This window comes from Panthera pardus, unplaced genomic scaffold, assembly GCF_024362965.1.
Source record: "Panthera pardus isolate Hobbes unplaced genomic scaffold, ASM2436296v1 HiC_scaffold_6, whole genome shotgun sequence".
NCBI classification, from domain to species: Eukaryota; Metazoa; Chordata; class Mammalia; order Carnivora; family Felidae; genus Panthera; species Panthera pardus.
In genome coordinates, this window is record NW_026526991.1 from 85,453,785 (window position 1) to 85,474,618 (window position 20,834).

A 20,834-nucleotide genomic window follows, 5' to 3' on the forward strand; every position below is an offset into this window, starting at 1 on the left:
TTGAAAAGCATTTAGATTATTTCTAGTTTTGGGGAGGGCACCTGGTGGCTGGCTCAGTCCATAGAGCTTAGGACTTTTGATCACAGGGTGATGAGTTTGAGGCTCATGGTGGGCATAGAGCTTACTTTAAAAAAAAAAAAAAGATTACTTGCATTTTTTAAAAAATTAAACTAAAAGGGCAGCAGTGGGGCGCCTGGGTGGCTCAGTCGGTTAAGTGTCCGACTTCAGCTCAGGTCACGATCTCACGGTCCATGAGTTCGAGCCCCGCGTCGGGCTCTGGGCTGATGGCTCAGAGCCTGGAGCCTGCTTCCGATTCTGTGTCTCCCTCTCTCTCTGACCCTCCCCCGTTCATGCTCTGTCTCTCTCTGTCTCAAAAATAAATAAACGTTTAAAAAAAAAATTAAAAAAAAAAATAAAAGGGCAGCAGTGAAGACCTTTGTACATGACTTGACATGTGTGAGAATACTTTTAGTGTAAATATTTGAACATGAAATAATATGATAAATTGTTACAGATTTTCTGATGTTAGATAGACCATGCTTATAGTCATGGAATAAACCTTATCTGGTCATGATTTTTTTCAAGTTTTATTTATGACTTTGGGTCTACATTCATAAGTGAGATTTGTCTATGATGTTATTTTCTTACAGTGTTCCTTACTTTTGTTACCAAGGTTATAGAGCCTTCTAAAATACTTTGAATACTCTTGCTATTTCTTTTTTTTTTTAATTTTTTTTTTTAAGTTTATTTATTTTTGAGACAGAGAGAGACAGAGCATGAACGGGGGAGGGTCAGAGAGAGAGGGAGACACAGAATCGGAAGCAGGCTCCAGGCTCTGAGCCATCAGCCCAGAGCCCGACGCGGGGCTCCAACTCACGGACCGCGAGATGGTGACCTGAGCCGAAGTCAGACGCTCAACCGACTGAGCCACCCAGGCGCCCCTACTCTTGCTATTTCTAAAACAGCTTGATTACAACAGAATTTTTCTCACATTCAAAAAACACGGAAGGGGTGCCTGAGGGACTCAGTCGGTTAAGCAGCCAGCTTCGGCTCAGGTCATGATCTCAGGGTTCATGGGTTCAAGCCCTGTATCAGGCTGTCTGCTGTCAGCACAGAGCCCACTTCAGATCCTCGGTTCCAGTCTCTCTCTGCCCCCCTGCCCCCAGCTCACACTCTGTCTCTCAAAAATAAATAAACATTAAAAAATAAAATAAAATAAAATAAAATAAAATAAAACATAAAAAATAAAAAACTGAGGTATTCTTTGTTGATATTTTAGATTTTTCAAATGCTTTTACTTCTTAAAAATTATTTAAAAAAAAAATTTTTTTTAACGTTTATTTATTTTTGAGACAGAGACAGAGCATGAACGGGGGAGGGTCAGAGAGAGGGAGACACAGAATCTGAAACAGGCTCCAGGCTCTGAGCCATCAGCACAGAGCCCGACGCGGGGCTCGAACCCATGGACAGTGAGATCGTGACCTGAGCCGAAGTCGGACGCTTAGCCGACTGAGCCACCCAGGCGCCCTAAAAATTATTTTTAATATTTATTTTTGAGAAAGAGAGAGAGCACAAGCAGGGGAGGGGCTGAGAAAGGGGGACAGAGGTCCAAAGTGGGCTCTGTGCTGACAGCACAGATCCTGATGTGAGGCTAAAATTCACGAACTGGGATATCATGACCTGAGCCAAAGTTGAACATTCAACTGACTGAGCCACCCAGGAACCCCCATTTTATTTATTTATTTTATTTATTTTGAGAGAGAGAGAAAAAGAGACAGAGGGAGAGAGAGAATCCTAAGCAGGCTCCTCACTGTCAGCACAGAGCCTAAAGCAGGGCTTGAACGTAGGAACCATAAGATGAAACTTCCACAAAACCCTGCAAATGATGAGGTTTGGGGAACTCCCAAGTTGGTGAATACATCCACATGTTACGAGGGTGGTACACCCAGCTCCACAGGCTCGTGGGTTCAGTAATCTTCTGGACCTCACCCTTGTACTTCTTCATCAGGCTATTCATTTGTATCTCTTATAATAAACTGTAATAGCAAGTAAAGCATTTTCTTGGGTTCTGCAAGTTGTTCTAGCAAATTGTTGAACCTGAGTCGGGTGGGCTTGAGGGAACCCCGGCATTTGTAGCCAAGTTAGACAGAAGTGTGGCTAACCTGGGACCTGATACTTGTGACTGGCATCTGAAGTGACATCCCCCCTTAGGGGCGCCTGGGCGGCTCAGTCGGTTAAGCGTTTGACTTCAGCTCAGGTCATGATCTCGCGGTTTGTGAGTTCAAGTCCTGCATTGGGCTTTGTGCTGACACCTCAGAGCCTGGAGCCCATTTCGAATTCTGGGTCTCCCTCTCTCTCTGCCCCAAGTCCGCTCATGCTCTGTCTTTCCTTCAAAAATAAATAAACACTGAAAAAAAAAAGAAGAAGAAGAAGAAGTGTGATCACTCCTGTGAGACTGATCACTTAAATCTGTGGAGTTTGACATTAGGACTGGGTAATTAGTGTCTACCTTGAATTGAATTGTAACACACTTAGTTGATGCAGAGTTGGAGAAATTGTATTGGGAAAGATACCATGTATTGGTGTCAGGAGGAAAAAAATCTCTTGCCATCACTGTGGATTTGCATTCTATTTTAGTTACAATCAGTGGTGTCCTGGAGCCAAATTATACTGGTTCAGAAGAGTCGTTTATTAACCTCCACGAAATTTGTGGGCTGGTTGTTAACTACAATAATACACACACACACTCCACAAATGGGTAGCATGTTTTATGTGCTATTTTGACCTTGCTTTTTAAATTAATGATATATCTTGAATATTATTCTAATATCAGTAGAATATTTTTGTTACAGGGGTACTGCATTTTTTTTCTTTTAAGATGATCTAGTTTTGTTTTCACTATGATGGGCCTTGGTGTAGATTATTTTATTTTTATTTTACAGTATTTTATTTTGAACTTTGGTATATATCCTGATTTTCAAGATTCATGACTTTTTTCATTTCTAGGCTATCCTGCTTATTATCTCTTCAAACACTAGTCCCAGTATACCGTCTCTTTCTGAAACTCCTCCAATTCCTTATTATGCCATTTAACCACATAAACATCAAAATGTCAGGTGTATTATTTTATATTTTCTAGCCACATCTATGCCCTGTGTATTTAAGGCAAACTTTTATTTAAAAGACACCCCAACATACAATGACTTAAAGTGTTGTTATTTAGTGTGCTCTTAGGTAACAATCCTGAGGTGACTGAACTGAGTTTCCTGCAGGTTCTGGGGTAAACAGTCATTAAACGAATCTTATACTTTCCATCCTGTGTCTCCACCATTGCCTGGGGCAAGAGTTCTTTTGTTTTGTTTTGTTTTGTTTTTTGACTGAAAAATAATTGTATACAATATTGTATTAGTTTCAGGTTAGGGCAATAGTTCTTAACCATTTTTGTGCTATAAACTCCTCCGGCACTCTATTCAAGCTTATAGACCAACTCTCAAAATGATACATAAAATAAAATACATTTTTTTAATGCATAAAATGAAATACATTTAGATATAAAGGAAAGAAATTCGAGCGCCTGGGTGGCTCAGGCGGTTAAGCATCCGACTCTTGGTTTTGGCTCAAGTCATGATCTCAGGGTTCATGGGTTGGAGCCCCTCTGCACTGACAGTGCAGAGCCTGCGTGGTATTCTCTCTCTCTCTCTCTCTCTCTCTCTCTCTCTCTCTCTCTCTCTCTCTCCCCCTCTGTCTGCCCCCTCCTACTCGTGCTGTCTCTGTGTCTCTCAAACTAAATAAATAAATTTTTTTAAAAAGTTTAAAAAGAAGTTAAAAAAAATAAAGGAAACAAGGGCGCCTGGGTGGCTCAGTCAGTTAAGTGTCTAACTTTGGCTCAGGTCATGATCTCATGGTTTGTTAGTTGGAGCCCCACATCAGGCTCTCTGCTGTCCACGTAGAGCCTGCTTCAGGTCCTCTGTCTGCCTCTCTCTCTGCCCCTCCCCGACTTGCACACTCACTCTCTCAAAAATAAATAAATAAAAACATGTAAAAAAATAAAGGGAACAAATTATACCAGATTACAGTTATCAAAATAGTTTTCTAAATAGTGATATAATAATAAATATACTTAATTCATTAAGCATCATAATCTAACAATGATCTAATAACCACCATAACCTTGAAGTACTGTTGAGCATAAATGATATTTAGAGAGATCTGAAAAAATTGTAATGTGATATGAAAATATTTTTGGGGTGAAAAATTCATAGGTATTGCTAATACTACAGTGTGGTTTGCTGTTTACATTCATAATTAAAGAAAATATTAATTTCAGCTAGAAGCTAGTGAAGACAAGGATATAATATTTTCCCATTCAAGTTCATGAACCTGAGATTAAGAACCCCTGCACTTAGGTGTCTCTTTGGCTTGAAGCTGAGTCCTAGGCAGTGTTCTCACTTACAAAAAGGGGAAGAACTTGAAAAAATGCACACACCACGTTTTAAAGTTCTGTTCTGAATGTGGCATATAATACTTCTGCTCAATAGGACTTAGTCAATGGTGGCGTCTGGCTACAACATAAGCTGGGAAACAGTCTTTAACTGGCAGCCACATTTCCAAATATAACTGTATTACATAATAAATTAGCAACTGGCAATCTCCTTCATGCTCTTATAAGAAAAAATAATTTCTACAATTTTTTTTAACGTTTATTTTTTGAGAGACAGACAGAGCGTGAGTGGGGGAGGGGCAGAGAGAGAGGGAGACAGAATCTGAAGTAGGCTTGAGCTGTCAGCACAGAGCCCCATGAGCTGCTGGAACTCACCAACTATGAGATCATGACCGGAGCGGAAGTCAGATGCTCGACTGACTGAACCACCCAGGAACCGCAATTTTTACAAGTTTTAAATTATGAACAGATATATCAGACAGTGGGTTTACATGAGCATTTCCTAATGTATAAACTTGATAAGTATTTTCAGCATTTTTATATGTTGAAATATATTTATAAGATGAAATATATTTTTAAATTGCAAACAGGGAATACAAAAAACAAAAACAAAAACAAATAAATAAATTGCAAACAGGGAATTAGCTCACCACAAAGTTGTGAATTAGGTAAAATTTATTTCTGTCTTTACAACATTCTCATTTCTTTTTCTTTTCAATTTAACTTTTTCTTTTTTTTTTTTAATTTTTTTTAATGTTTATTTATTTTTGAGACAGAGAGAGACAGAGCATGAATGGGGGAGGGTCAGAGAGAGGGAGACGCAGAATCTGAAACAGGCTTCAGGCTCTGAGCTGTCAGCACAGAGCCTGACGCGGGGCTCGAACTCACGGACCACGAGATCATGACCTGAGCCGAAGTCGGCCGCTTAACTGACTGAGCCACCCAGGCGCCCCTTAACTTTTTCTTTTAAGAGAGAGAGCATGCATGTGTGGGGGGGAGGGGCAGAGGAAGAGGGAGAGAGAGAACCTTAAGCAGGCTACATGCCCAGTGCAGAGCCCCACACAGGGCTCAATCTCACAACTGTGAGATCATGACCTGAGCCGAAATCAAGAGTTGGACGCTTAACTGACTGAGCCACCCAGATACCCCTACGACACTCTCATTTCTATCCATTTTTAAAACATCCTCTCCTCTTTTCTCCCATTTGATGAACCTGCATCTTTCAGCCTTTATTTCCATTTTTATTTTGAAAATGTTCAAACATACAGGAAAGGTGAAAAAATAGTACAATACCTATACACCCTCCACGTAGATTAAAAAATGTTTAATTGTTAACATTTGCTTAATCTCTTTATTTTATTTATATATATGTTTGTCACAAGCACATTATGAGTGCACAGACATGAGTTGTGTCTTTCCACAGTGTTAGCTTTATTCAATCACAAAACAAGGCTAACATAATTGTAAAGCAGGTCCAAGATTCCAAACTCAATGCCATTTTGTTACACATTTAACTTGGTTTCATACATATCACACAAAGTAAAGCACACTACAAACAAGATACAGCAAGAGGTGAGAAGTTGAGAAACCCAACTCAAAGTCCATCTATGAATGCATAGTAGAGATGAGGCCTCAGTCTGGTCTGGTCAGCTCTCTGTGCATACTGCTAATTATATTCTAGCAGTGGAGGATCTCTGCTATGCTCAGAGACCAGTCAGCCAGAGCTTTGGCACCAGTTGCCTTTTCAGGGTGGTCAGACGGGAAAGGGTTAGTGTCTGGAGAGTCTGACAGTTTGCTGCAAAAGTCACCCCTTTTTAAAGGAGCTTAATCAGCCTTGGGCCTTTCAAGACCTCTTCAGGTTCTGCTGGTCGTCAGTTCTGGGCATCATCAGTCTGTGCCGGTTTCAGCATTATCTGGTCTTAGCTGCAACGCTCTTGGTTGCCTGACATGAGTCACTGCTTGACGTAAGTGACTCCATCTTGCCCTCTACAATATTTTTAAACAATTTGAATGTAAGTTACAGATATCATGAAACTTCACCCGTAGATACTTCAGCATGTATCTCCGAAGAAACAAGGACATTCCACAGTATAACTACATTATTACTCTTAAGAAAATTAACAATAATTCTGTAATACCTAATATCCTTTCCACATTTAAATTTTCTTAATCATTGAAAAAACATTTTCATAGGTGTGCCAGGCTGGCTCAGTTTTGATACAGCATGTGACTCTTGATCTCAGGGTCATGGGTTCAAGCCTCACATTGGGTGTGGAGCCTACTTAAAATAAAAAATAATAATAATAATAATAAAAAGTTTTGTATAGCTAGTTTTTCTGTAATATGCATCTCTTAGTTTGGTGACAGACCTTTTCAACTTTGAACAAACCTCCTTTGCATCTAAGTAATGTCTGTGTTTATCTAGACTTTTTATTTCTACTTGTGGATTTAAAGGTTTTTATATCTAATTAATACAAAGACAGGAAGGGAGAAGACTTGAGTTTTTTCCATTTTATTAAGTGGATCTTTTGCTCAAACCTAATATTAAATTAAACCTAATACTATTGCTGAACAGATATAGGTCTTAGCGACTTTAAATACAAAGGGGTGGATTACAAGGTATTCTGGGACTATGTATGCCCATTTTAGGCCACATTTGACATCTTGGCTTTCTGTTCAATTTTTCAAGATTTTCAAGATTCTACCAATATTTATTGAGTAGTCAATATGTGCTGGGGACATTTAATTAAGATGGACATGGTGTCTGCCCTCAAGGGAGAGAGATCAGTTAATTAATATTTTCAATTGGAAATATTGGAAGTGTACTATACAACAGGCTCAGAACTGGTATTCTCTTTAATCCCAGCCCACAATCCTTTCATATTCCCTACCCCTGAGATGTCCACATGTCAGAGATCTGAGTGTCATTATTAAATGCCATCTCCCCCTTCCGGTGCTTTATCCTGGTGCTCCAGTTCTCCAATCCTGCAGCATTGGTGTTATTATGTATTCACCTCAAACCACTGATATACAACTTCTAGGCACAAAGGTTCTGGAGTCTCAAACTCTTTGGTCCCAAGACTCATGGATTATGATCAGGGAAAAGAGAGTAACTGCTCAAATGTTTTAATCAGCTATTTCTGCAATAATGCTTCAGAATACACCACTCCAAACTCAGTGGTTTAAAACTATAAGCATTCAAAAATAAATAAATAGGGATGACTGGCTGGCTCAGTTGCAAGAGTATGCGACTCTGATGTTGGGGTTGTGAGTTTGAGCACCATGTTAGGTGTAGAGATTACCTTTAAGAAAGAAAGAAAGAAAAGAAAGAAAGAGAAAGAAAGAAAGAAAGAAAGAAAGAAAGAAAGAAAGAAAGAAAGAAAGAAAGAAAAAGAAATTTACAACTACAAGCATTCATTTTTCTCTTAAGGATCTGTAGGTTGCTTGCTACTTTACTATTCTAGGCAAGATTCTTATTTCTAGACTCTGGGTTCCAAGTTCTATGTTGCAGGTTAGGGTTCAGGTGTGCTCCACGTTTCTACAGCAGCCACTCAGGTCAAATCACCACAGCACAAGAAAACAAGATAAACTTTGCAGGCACATGAAAAGCCTGTGCTCACATAATTTCCTATTACATCATATTCTGTTGATTTAAAGCAAGTCACATGGCCAAGCCCCAAGTCAGCAGCACAGGGAAATAGAGTCTAAGCCAAGTTAGAAGGGAAATGAAGTGAATTTTTTGTGGAGCATTAACGTATTACATCAAGATTCCTAGGAAAAAAGGCACGGAAAAGGATAGAAAGAAGAGATTCCCAAGGGTAGGACAAAGAACAGCTAAACTCTGGCGATGATTGAAGATGGGATAGTACCCCCAAAAGATCAACTATCAGGAAGTAATATGGAGGACCCATTGCAGTGGGTGTGATGAATAGTGATGAAATGCTACAAGATATCACACACAAAAAAATCACAAACATTGTTACTGCTGAGAAAGATGAAGAATCAACAAATGAGGAAAATATTAAAATTTTATTTTTTATTGTATATGGTAAATTACAGCTATTTGTGAGGGCTGCTTTCCTTTTATGATTCCCAATCTTTAGGCACAGTAACTACCACAAATATCATTAAATATGTCAAATTGTGTTATTTTAGTTATAGAAGAAGGTTTTATATACTGAGCGTTTATAGATTTTTGTCATGCAATTTGATTTTTTGCTCATAACTAGAGGGATCTATGATCTAAACTAGAGTGGAAGCTAAGAGAATAGAAATAAAAGAACATATTTAATAGCTATTTTGCAGAAACGATTAACAAAATAATTGGATAAATAATTGGATTCAATTTAAGAGATGGATAAATCCAAGATATTTTTGTATGCAAGCCTAATGTGACCTCTTGAACAGTACAATCAACAAAAGCCAAAGAGCTGTGGGGGGTCTGAAAAATAATTTATGATATTGTGATTTAAAATAAAAAGTATATATCTGGTCTTTGTCACATTCCTGGCACAGAGCTCCTGAAACCCTTGTAAATTCCTAAGAGATGAGAGCACTGGGAGACTCTTTTGTTCTAATGGGGCAACTCTAGGTGGACTCCTGGATGGCCCGAGAGGTAGGCTGATAACCAGAAAGACCAAGCTATGATTAGAAGTTTGGAATTTGTAGCCCCACACCCCATACCTCAGCAGAGAGAGGATGGAAATGGAGTTAATAAATGATTGTTAGTACATGAGGAAGCCTCCAGAAAATCCCTATAGTATGGGGTTCAGAGTGTTTCCAGGGTTGGTGTTCACATCCACATACCCCAGTTCCCCAGAGGCAGAAGCTCCTGTGTTCAGGATGCTTCCATACCTTGTACTATAATATCTCTTCATCTAGCTTTTCATCTGTACCTTTCATCACACCACTTAATAAACTGGTAAACATGTTTCCCTGGGTTTTGTGAGCTACTTTATCAAATTAATTGAACCTGAGATGAGAAAGGGGGTCATGGGAACCTCAGATTTATTGCTGGTCAGAAGCACAGGTGACAACCTGCACTTGTGATTGACATCTGAACTGGGTGGGAGTAATTTTGTGGGACAAAGCCCTTATACTGTGGGATCTGATGCTAACTGCAGGTAGATAGGGTCAGAATTGAACTGAGTTGAGTTAAACTGTAGGACACCCGGCTGGTGTCAGAGATTTGCTTGGTGTGGAGAAAAAACTCCCACATAATTGAAATTGAGTGCAGAATCTTAAACTCCAAAAATGACTGTCAACAATTCTTCTTACAACACACGCTGCTCCTCTCATCCATATTGCTTGTGACTTGTTTTGACCAATGGACTATAGCAAAAGCTATATTGTGCAGTTATGCTGTACAGTTATGGACCTTTCCTTCAAGGGGTCATCTTGAACGTTTCAGCTTCATCTGAGCTCCCAGCTGAATGTAGCCATAAGAGTAATCCTAGTCAACAAATACTACGTTAACAGATTTGCTATTCAGTTGAGCCTAGCCAACTCAAAGAATCATGAGAAATTATAAATAATTGTGTTAAGCCATTAAGTTTGGGGATAGTTTGGGAGCCAGTAATAGAGAACTCATAGAGAAATTGGTACTGAGTATGGAATTCAGTTACAACAAAAAGCATAAGATATGCAGCATTAGCTTTTGGACTGGGTGGTGGACAGAGAATGGACAGATACAAGGAGACTATTGGGGGAGGCCGGAAAGCAGCCTTTATCTCGTCAATAAAGATAAGAGAAATAGCAAAAACAAAATTTATTGGAGATTGGAAGGGGAACCATGTATGTATGGGTGAAGTGGCAGAACAATTAGCAAGCCTGCTAACTGTAGTAGCTTGGAAGAGAAAAAGTATTCAGTAAACCTATAGATCTGTTTATGCAGATTTCCAGACAGAACATTAAAATTGTCAATCGATCTCTTTTAGCAAAAACATATGATAAAGTATTCAAGAGAAAGGTGAGGGTAAAAAGGGATTGTTCAATTTTCAAGTGGAATTTAGAGGACATATACAGTCTATGACAGTCTTCCCAGCAGGCAAAAATGTCTCAAGGCAAGAGATATTCTCAGGACAAAGTTAAAATTCAGAGCTCTGCCACTAAAATGCAGTCATGATCAAGTCAATGGTGCAGCTGTAAGAACTTTTGTTAAGACTTCAGAGTGACTTAAGGAAGTGTCATACAAACCCATAGAGTTCCATGGGAAGGTTTCTAAGAATCCTAAGGACATCGTCCCACGGTAGCCTAATGTGCCCCAAGAAGAGAGAGGGCTGTCTTGGAAACAACTATCAATATGGCTTTTGAAGCACAGAGTGAACTCCAGAATGATTTATATAAAACTTCCAAAGTCATTAAAAGAACTGCCCCAGCAAAAGCATCATCTTCTTGTACCAAGGAACAAAGACAGTTCATTTTGAAAGAAGCCTCTAGACCCTAAACTTCTAATGGAAGAAAGCAGGCTGTGACAATTACTTATGTAAACAAAAAAATGATAACTTAGGCAGAGCAAAGATCCCAAAGAGTCCAAAACCAAGAATCAATAGAACAGTGAATTCAGAAAATTCCCGGAGAATGGAACTAGGACCCATGTCTGGAGTTTGGAGCATGGCCACGTATGCTGGCCAGGTTTCAGAAATGGACCATGACTACTATGTGGTCTTATGTCTCCTGCTTTCAGGACATGAGTTTCTCTTGCAGTTGCTCTATCCTTTTCTCACCCATGTCAGGATGGGCGGTGGGGAGACAGGTGTTTTTAACTTGCAGATCTCCAGATCAAGGTTAACTGAACCTGAGGAGTCTCATCCTCATCTGGATTTAGTACAGATGACAAGATCTTGGATTTTGGGCTAGCAAAGTAATGGGATGAAATCTGGGGGGAGCGGGGTAGATTAATGTATTTTGCATATGAGTGGAAGATAAATTCTAGATGATGGACTGTGGGAAGACAGCTAAAGACAGCTGCCAACAATCCCTCCTAACTTTGCATGTGCATGTCACTCCACCAATCAAAAGTAGAATCCAATTCTCCTCCCTGCTCCCTCCCTGAACTTGAACTAGATTGTGGCTTGTTTTGATTTACAGAATGTGTTAGAAGGGACATTCTAGAACACCCAAACACAAACCTTCAGAAGCTTCTGCTTTGAAGGCATCCAGCTACCACGTAAATAAGCTTGGACTAGACTACTGAGTAGTAAGAGACCAGGGGCTTCAAGTGAGAAATTCTGGCTTCCACACTCCATGCCAAGGCCCAGATGTATGAGGACGGCAGCCTGGAATACTTTAGCCTGGCTTAGCTCCCAGATACACCAACGACTTCACCTGACACTATATGAAACAGAGAACCCATTGCCACTGAGCCCTCCAAAAAACTGCGGAATCATGAACAAATAAATGACTGCTTTTAAAAAACACTAATTATTGGAGTGGTTTATTATGCAACAATAATTAATGAAAACAGGATACAGGAGAACATTTTGGGGATGGTGGAACACATTTAAGGAAACAATGATTTATAATTGCAGCTTCAAACGTGCTGAATTTGAGATCAGGGTGGGCTATATAAATGAATATTCTGCTGCCAAATTTCTAACACCTTTAAGAAGAGTAAAACAAGATTATTCATTTACACAATAACTTAAGCACTAATTTATACAATAATTATTCACTGATAATCTATTATGTGCCGGGCTGTATGCAGGGGTTGAATGACAATGTGTTTAAAGACGACTTAAATTATCTTAGCCTGTCAGTAATTTTCAGAATATTTCTGTAGATATTGGTAGCATCTACCAATTTAAGGTAGGCTGGGCTATTTTTCTACTTTCCCCTCTCCTCCCTTCCTAACAGACTTGATATCAATGATATCTTACAGTAAAAGTAAGTCGTAGACCAAATTGTGACAAATGTAAAACATATAGGAATTGTCTTTCCTTGACAAGAATGCAGAATTCTATTAAGAAATACATATTAAGATGATGAAGCAAACCAAAATCATAGTATTAATATTTTTATGGTATGTTTGGGAATAAGCTATTTGTCTTTGGTATACTTTAATGTTTTATATTTTAATGTTTTAAGGAGTTTGAAATATTTAATATTTTACAGATTGTCTTCATGACTCTATTTTTTATTTAAGAGAGAGCATGAGTTGGGAAGAGAAGTGTGGGGGGGAGAGAGAGAGAGAGAAAGAGAGAGAGAGAGAGAGAGAGGGAGAGAGAGAGAGAGAATCTCAAGCAGGCTCCCATGACCCTGGGATCATGACCTGGGCCAAAATCAAGAGTCGGCTGCTCACCCAACTGAGCCCAAGGCACCCCTCATGATTCTTATGTAAAAAGTTTCATGGATTTAGATTTGCAATTTTAAGGCATAAGATGAGTTGAAAGGCATAAGACAATGTTATTAGGTTTATAAATAGTATCATAACTTTGAAAATAACTTGAGATTCAATATAAATATACATATATATATTAAATATTCTAGATTTATTTAAATATTTGGGAAGCTTTCCCAATCAGACAATTAAAATATTTAACTAAAATTATCTGAGGTGCCTGGCTGGCTTAGTTGATAGAGCATGTGACTCCTGCTCTCAAGGTTGTAGGTGTCGGCACAGAACTTGAAGTGGGGCAGAGAGAGAGGGAGATAAGAGAATCCCAAGCAATCTTCACCCTGCCTGAGCAGAGCCTGACTTGGGGCCCAATTTCATGAACCATGAGATCATGACCTAAGCCAAAGTCTGACGCTTAATTGAGTGAGCCATCCAGGTGCCCCCTAACATTTACATTTTTAAATTTTAATTTGAATATTTAAATATTTTAAATAATAAACTGCTAAGACAGAGATTTATTTTTTCTTTTTTGAGTTTCCAGATAGTAATGCTTCCCAGACAATAAACAGCTCCATCTTCCAGTGGTTAGGATGGCGACTGAACTATCCACAACTAAGCTATCCACAAGCTGCTGGTTTCTTCTACCTCAGCAAATGATTTCAATTTCCTATGGGTTCCAAGATCTCTAGGAAGGGCTGGATGTAGGTTTTTGTGGGGCCTGAAGTTTACACATCTCCTTTTGCTGACCCTTCATTTTTATTTCCCAAATAAATCTTATTCCTTAACCATGACAGATGACCACTGTGGAATTCACTTTTACCCTCTTTAAGTTCTACTATTTATGTGCTGAGTCAGTGCTATTACTCTACATCTCTTTCACATGCAGCTATAGAGAAAATTAATTTGAAACTTTATCCTGGTCAAATACAATGGAAGTGTAAGAAATAGCCCTGCAGTCACAGTTGGGTATAAATGAAATATAAGAAGCTTAGAAAGATACCTAAAATAATTAAGTTAGAAATTGTCATTCCTATCAGCAAATTATGAAAGATCTGAAAAATATCTTTGGAATAAAAGTGGCTATTGCTGCAAATTATGTGTTTTTGCACTGTATAATCCCATTTCATTTATGTGATTAACTTGCCTTTTTTAATTTTGAATCTTTATTTTTATTTTTATCTTATTTATTTTTGCTGTTGAAACACACGGTCCTATCTCAATATTTCTTTTCTTTTTTTTTTTTTTTAATTTAAATTCTAGGTAGTTAACATACAATGTAGTATTGGTTTCAGGAGTAGATTTTAGTGATTCATCACTTACATATAGCACCCAGTGCTCATTCCCAAAAGTGCCCTCCTTAATGCCCATTGTAGCAGGATTCTCACACAGAGAGTCATGACACCTAGGCTTTTCTTTCCAGGAAGCCACTTTATTCATGCCAGCACTGCTCAGTTGGGTTTGTACCCAAAGAATTGAGCCCCAAATGCCACGTGGCATAGTTTTTTATATATTTTCTACTACTTTGTCTCCCATACATGGTAACACACAAACATGTAGTCTGATTAAGTGGTCTCATGTTACAAGGTCTTGAGGGATGTTGTCACATAAGCGTATAGTCAGGTTGTCTTCGGGTTGTTGTTTTTTTTTCTTTAGGGAGGGGTCCCTACCACACCGTCACCCACTTAACCCATTCCCCCAACAACTTGCCTTTATTTTTAATGCAAGGTTTTCAAGAGTAAACCTATCTTGAGCTGGAAAAAAAATCGAAGTATATGGACTTCAGTTTCTACAAATGCCCCAGAGTGATAAGTAGTTTTAGAAAGAAGGCTAACGAGAGGTTTCTAGTCCTGGCTCTGCCTTTTACCTACCATGTTACTTCACTCTCACTCATCTGTAAAGTGGAGATAGTACAGCTTACTGTGCCAACCAGACCAAGTCATGTTGTAATTTAGCTGAACCAAGTGGATGTGAAAAGATCTCTATAATTCAGAGGTGAGGTATTATTGTATTTATCACATAGACACTGTTCCCTAATACCTAACACACTCACAGCACCCCTTACACCAGGAATATGCTGTTCTATCTGTTTTGCCTATTCATTTAAAAAAAAATTTTTTAATGTTTATTTATTTTTGACAGAGAGAGAGACAGGCAGACAGAGCATGAGTGGGGGAGGGGCAGAGAGAGGGGGAGATACAGAATCTGAAGCAGGCTCTAAGCTCCGAGCTCCGAGCTGTTAGCACAGAGCCGCACACGGAGCTCGAACTCATGAACCACAAGATCATGACCTGAGCCAAAGTCGGATGCTCAACCTACTGAGCCACCCAGGCACCCCCTGTTTTGCCTATTCAAATTGCACTTCCCCTTAAGCCCATGTTCAAGAGCTATCACCTCCTAGATCTTTCACTGAACATTCTATCTGAAGTCTTTTTATGTATATATAGAGAGACATATATATGTCTATATCTATTGTTTATTTCCTTGGATCAATTGTATCTCTTTTTAAATATAACACAAAGTCACGTATTGAAAGAAGGAAGGATACAGCATTTAACTTTATGCATTAATTGGATGTCTACCTATCCTTTGCTAGGCAATGTGAGGACTCTGAGACACTCTTCCTGTTTCAAAAGTATCATAATGTAGTAGCAGAAATATGACATTTTGTTTATTAACTATTCACTGTTACTACTATTAAATACTATAAAATCATTAGCATCTGGATGGTATCTGAAGCCCAAAGAGTAAAGGGACTTGATCTGACAAGACTGAAGAGAAAAGAGACTGTAGAGAAAAGAAGGCCCAGGACAAAGCCTTAGAAAATCAGTATGTAAGAGATCAGGGGAGGATGCAGAGAATCCAGGGAAGGCTGTGAACATAAAAGTTTTCTAGAAAGAAAGGAAGAAAGAAAGAAAGAAAGAAAGAAAGAAAGAAAGAAAGAAAGAAAGAGTCTGTTTTTTAAAAGTGAACATGAAAAAAAAAGTTCAACATCATAAGTCATCAGGGAAATGTAAATTAAAACCAAAATAAGATACTACTGCCCATCCATTGCAGTAGTTAAAATAAAAAAAAAAACAAAAAAACTGGCAATGTCATGTGTTGGAGAGAATATGAAGGAACTTGATTCAAAGATTTCTGGAGTGACCCTTTTGGAAAACAGTTTGGCATTAAAAAAAAAAAAAAAAGAAATTAAAAATACCCTTATAGCACAAACCAACAATTCCACTCTTTGGTATTTATCCAAGGAAATGAAAACATACACCTACATAAGGACTTGATCCTGAATATTTATAGCAAGTTTATTTTTAATTGTTCTAAGCTGGATCCAGACCAAATGTCCATCAAAGGGTGAATGGATAAACAAATATGTTTTCTTTTTTAAAAAATTTGTATTGTTTTTAATTTAAATCCAAGTTAACTAACATAGTATGTAATAATGATTTCAGGAATAGAATTTAGTGATTCATCACTTCCATATAATACCCAGTGCTCATCCCAACAAGTGCCCTCCTTAATGCCCCTCACCCATTTAGCCCATCTCCCCCCCCCAAAACCCCTCCAGCAACCCTCAGTTTGTTCTCTGTATTTAAGAATCTCTTATCATTCGTCTTCCTCTCTGTACACTATTGTTGCTTACCACCCCTTGTGTTCATCTGTTTTGGATCTTAAATTCCACATACTAATGGAATCATATGATATTTTTCTTTCTCTGACTGACTTGTTTCACTTAGCATAATACCTTCTCATTCCATCCGTGTTGTTGCAAATGGCAAGATTTCATTCTTTCTGACTGCTGAGTAATATTCCATTGTATATATATATACCACATCTTCTTTATCCATTCATCAGTCAGTGGACATTTGGGCTCCTTCCATACTTCGGCTATTGTTGATAGTGCTGCTATAAATATTGGGGTGCATGTGCTCCTTCAAATAAGCATTTTTGTCCTTTGGGTAAATACCTGGTAGTGCAATTGCTGGGTCGTAGGGTAGATCTATTTTTAATTTTTTTAGGAAACTCCATACTGTTTTCCAGAGTGGCTGCACCAGTTTGCATGCTCACCAGAAATGTAAAAGGGTTCCTCTTTCTCCACATCCTTGCCAACATCTGTTGCTGCATGAATGTTCAAGTTTGCTATTCTGACAGGTGTGAGGTGGTATCTCATTGTGGTTTTGACTTGTATTTCCCTGATGATGAGTGATGCTGAACATTTTTTCATGTGTCTGTTACCTATCTGGATGTCTTCTTCGGAAAAGTGTCTATTCATGTCTTTTGCCCATTTCTTCCCTGGATTATTTGGTTTTGGGTGTTGAGCTTGATAAATTCTTTATAGATTTTGGATACTAACCCTTTATTTGATATGTCATTTGCAAATATCCTCTCCCATTCCATCGGTTGCCTTGTAGTTTTGCTGATTGTTTCCTTTGCCGTGCAGAAGCTTTTTATTTTTATGAGGTCCCAATAGTTCATTTTTGCTTTTGTTTCCCTTGTCTCTGGAGATATGTCAAGTAAGAAGCTGCTGTAGCAAAGGTCAAATAGGTTGTTGCCTGTTTTCTCCTCTAGGATTTTGATAGCTTCCTGTCTTACCTTTAGGTCTTTCATCCATTTTGAGTTTATTTTTGTGTATGGTGTAAGAAGGTGGTCCAGGTTCGTTCTGCATGTCGCTGTCCAGTTTTCCCAACACCATTTACTGAAAAGACTGTCTTTTTTCCATTGGATATTCTTTCCTGTTTTGTCAAAGATTAGTTGGCCATAGCTTTGTGGGTCTATTTCTGGGTTCTCTATTCTTTTCATTGATCTGAATGTGTGTTTTTGTGCCAGTACCATACTGTCTTGAAGATTACAGCTTTGTAATACAGCTTGAAGCCCAGAATGGTGATGCCTCCAGCTTCAGTTTTCTTTTTCAGGATTGCTTTGGCTATTCGGAGTGTTTTTTGGTTCCACACACATTTTAGGATTGATTGTTCTAGCTCTGTGAAGAATGCTAGTGTCATTTTGATAGGGATTGCACGAATATGTTTCCTTTTGTTGCTAAGTCGTATTTCATCATATGGATGTACCATTAAATGTACCATAATATTTTCTATTCACTAGCTGATAGACATTGAGTTGTTTCCAATTTTGGGTGATTAAAATAAAGCTATAAATATTCATATAGAAGTCTGTGTATGGCCAAGTTTTCATTTCATTTGGGTAAACATCTAGGAGTGAGATTGTTAAATTATATGTTAAAGGTATATTTCACTTTATAAGAAACTGCCAAATAATCTAAAATGGCTGTACAGGGGCACCTGGCTGGCTCAGTCGGTAGAGCATATAACTCTTGATCTTGGGGTTGTGAGCTCGAGTCCCACATTGAGTACAGAAATTATTTAAAAATAAATAAACTTTATTTAGTTATTTATTAAATATTTAAAAAATTTTTATTTACTTTTGAGAGAGAGCCCCACATTGACAGAGAGAGAAAAAGAGAGAGAGAGACAAAGAGACAGAGCATGACTGGGGGAGGGGCTTGGATCATTGTTTTTACCATGATGTTGTGACTCATCAGCATTTGTATTTGCATAATCTTCGAAAAATTAGGTTTCAATGTTGAAATTTGTAAATGAAATTTACAATAGTCTTCACAATGTCATATGCTCAGATGTTACACCTTAGACAGAATGACCTTCCAAAAGCTTAACTTTGATTCCATGAATTAGATGAAAAAAAAAACCATTATTGAGATTAATGGATTTTCTGTTTGAAGCATCTGATAACACTGGCATAAAAACAAGCATCATTTGGGGATCTGGGTGACTCAGTCGGTTAAGTGTCCAATTCTTGGTTTCACTCAGGTCATGATCTCACAGTTCATGAGTTCAAGCCCCACATCAGGCTTCATGCTGTCAGTGTGGACTGCTTGGGATTTTCTCTCTCTCTCTCTCTCTCTCTCTCTCTCTCTCTCTGGCTCTCCCCTGATTGTACTCTCTCTCTCTCAAATAAATATATAAAAACATTTTTTAAGAAACAGGCATCATTTAACTGTTTGTAAAGTTCTTGTTCTGCTATTTGATACAGCACATTAATAACTATTGTTCCACTTTTCATAAGTGCACAGAAAAGGATCCAATAAAAAATAAGTGAAATTAATTGAAACAGTCATTTGATCTAATGCATCACATAGTGATAAGTAAATGGGCTTTCTACATTTGCTCATGTTAAATTTTTGTCTGTCAGCATAGGCTTTAAAAAAAAAGTACTTACTTTTGAAGTAGATGCCAATGCTTCTCAAACTGATTAGTGTCTTCTGGATTTTCGATAGTCATTACTATCACTATGGCCCCCATGGTGAATGTAAATAGTGGCAAACACATTATGTAAGTTACCATCATCAATGGTAATATAGTACTTAATTTTTCATTAAATATGCATGTTACAGGTTGAATTATGTTGTATTCCTCTCCAAAATTCATATATATTGAAGTCTTAGCCTCCAGTACCTCAGAATGTATTCTTATTTGGGATTAGAGTTTTGCAGATTTAATTAGCTAAGATGAGAGGCACCTGGGTGAGTCAGTCAATCGAGCATCTGACTCTATGTTTTGGCTCAGGTCATGTTCTCACAGTTAAGACTGAGCCCCCAGTGGAACTCTGCACTGAGTGTGGAGCCTGCTTGGAATTCTCTCTCACTCTCCCTCTGTCTTTCTCTCGCTCTCAAAATAAATAGATAAAATTTAAAAAAAAATTAGTTAAGATGAGGTCATACTGAAATGGGGTGGACCCCTAATCTAATACGACTAGTGTCCTTATAAAAAGGGTAAATCTGGATACAGGCATGCACACAAGGAGAATATCGTATGAAGATAAGGAAAGAGATTGGGGTGATGTTTCTAAATGCCAAAGATTGCTAGCAATCAAAAAGCTAGGGGACAGGCATAGATTCCCCCTCACAGCCCTCAGAAAAATCTCACCATCCCGATACTTCGATTTCAGACTTCTAGCGTCCAGAACTGTGAGACAAAAAATTCCTGTTGTTCAAGTGACCCAGTTTGTGATACTTTGTTATATGGCAGCCCTAGAAAACTAATAGCTGAATCCATGCGCTAGAGGTAACCATATAATGCAAAACTCTCTTAATTTACTATCATATAAAAGAAAATGCTAATTTAAAAAGGAATAAAACTGTGATACTTGAAGCTTATATACACATTATTTTTTTTTGTAAGTTTTACTTATTTAAGTAATCTCTACACCCAATGTGGGGCTCGAACCATGACCCCGAGATCAAGAATTGCATGTTCTTCCCACTGAGATAGCCTGGCACAACTTGTATATGCATTATTAAAACTCAATAGTATTGGTAACAAGGTCTTTTTTTTTTTAGAGCTCTTATTTTAGAAAGAGAGAGTGCACAAGCGGGGGAGAGGGGCAGAAGGAGAAAGAGAGAATCTTAAGTAGGCTCCATGCTCAGTGTGGTGCTCGATGTGGGGCTTGATCCCACAACTCTGGGATTGTAACCTGAGCCCAAATCAAGAGTTGGATGCTCAACCGACTGAGCCACCCAGGCTCGCTAGTGAGTGAAGTCTTCTTATAGTCTAGCCCCAGTCAGGCTACCAGATGACTGCAAATACATAAGTAACCCCAAGCAAGAGCTACAAAAGAATCTCCCACTTAAGCCCAGCCCAGATTTGTGTGATGCATGGAATTATGAGCAAATAAATGGATATTGTTTTGAGCCACTACATTTGGGGGCTGATTTTTATGCAGCAATGCATAACTAAAGCATCATTGTAAAGATTTGGGCTTTTACTCTGAATGAAATGGTTCTATGAACTGAATTGTTTCTCTTCCCTGCCTACCCCTCATTCATATTTTGAAGACCTCACACCTCATGTGACTGTATTGAAGACAGAGACTTTATACAGATAAGTGAGGTTAAACGAGTTCACAAGGATAGGGCTCTGATCCAATAGGATTAACGTCCTTATAAGAAAAGACACCAGAGGGGTGCCTGGCTGGCTCAGTCATTGGAGCATGTGACTCTTGATCTAAGGGCTGTGAGTTTGAGTCTCATAT

At 38.4% G+C, this 20,834-nt stretch overlaps 1 long non-coding RNA gene across 1 annotated transcript in view; it reads right to left on the reverse strand.

The window, feature by feature from the left end:
• Window positions 1–1,015: 1,015 nt before the first annotated feature.
• LOC109268736 (uncharacterized) overlaps window positions 1,016–20,834 on the reverse strand; it is a 45,476-nt gene continuing 25,657 nt past the window's right edge. The window contains exon 3 of the long non-coding RNA XR_008419606.1: window positions 1,016–1,180. This is a non-coding gene — a long non-coding RNA (uncharacterized LOC109268736). The remainder of the gene's footprint in view (window positions 1,181–20,834) is intronic.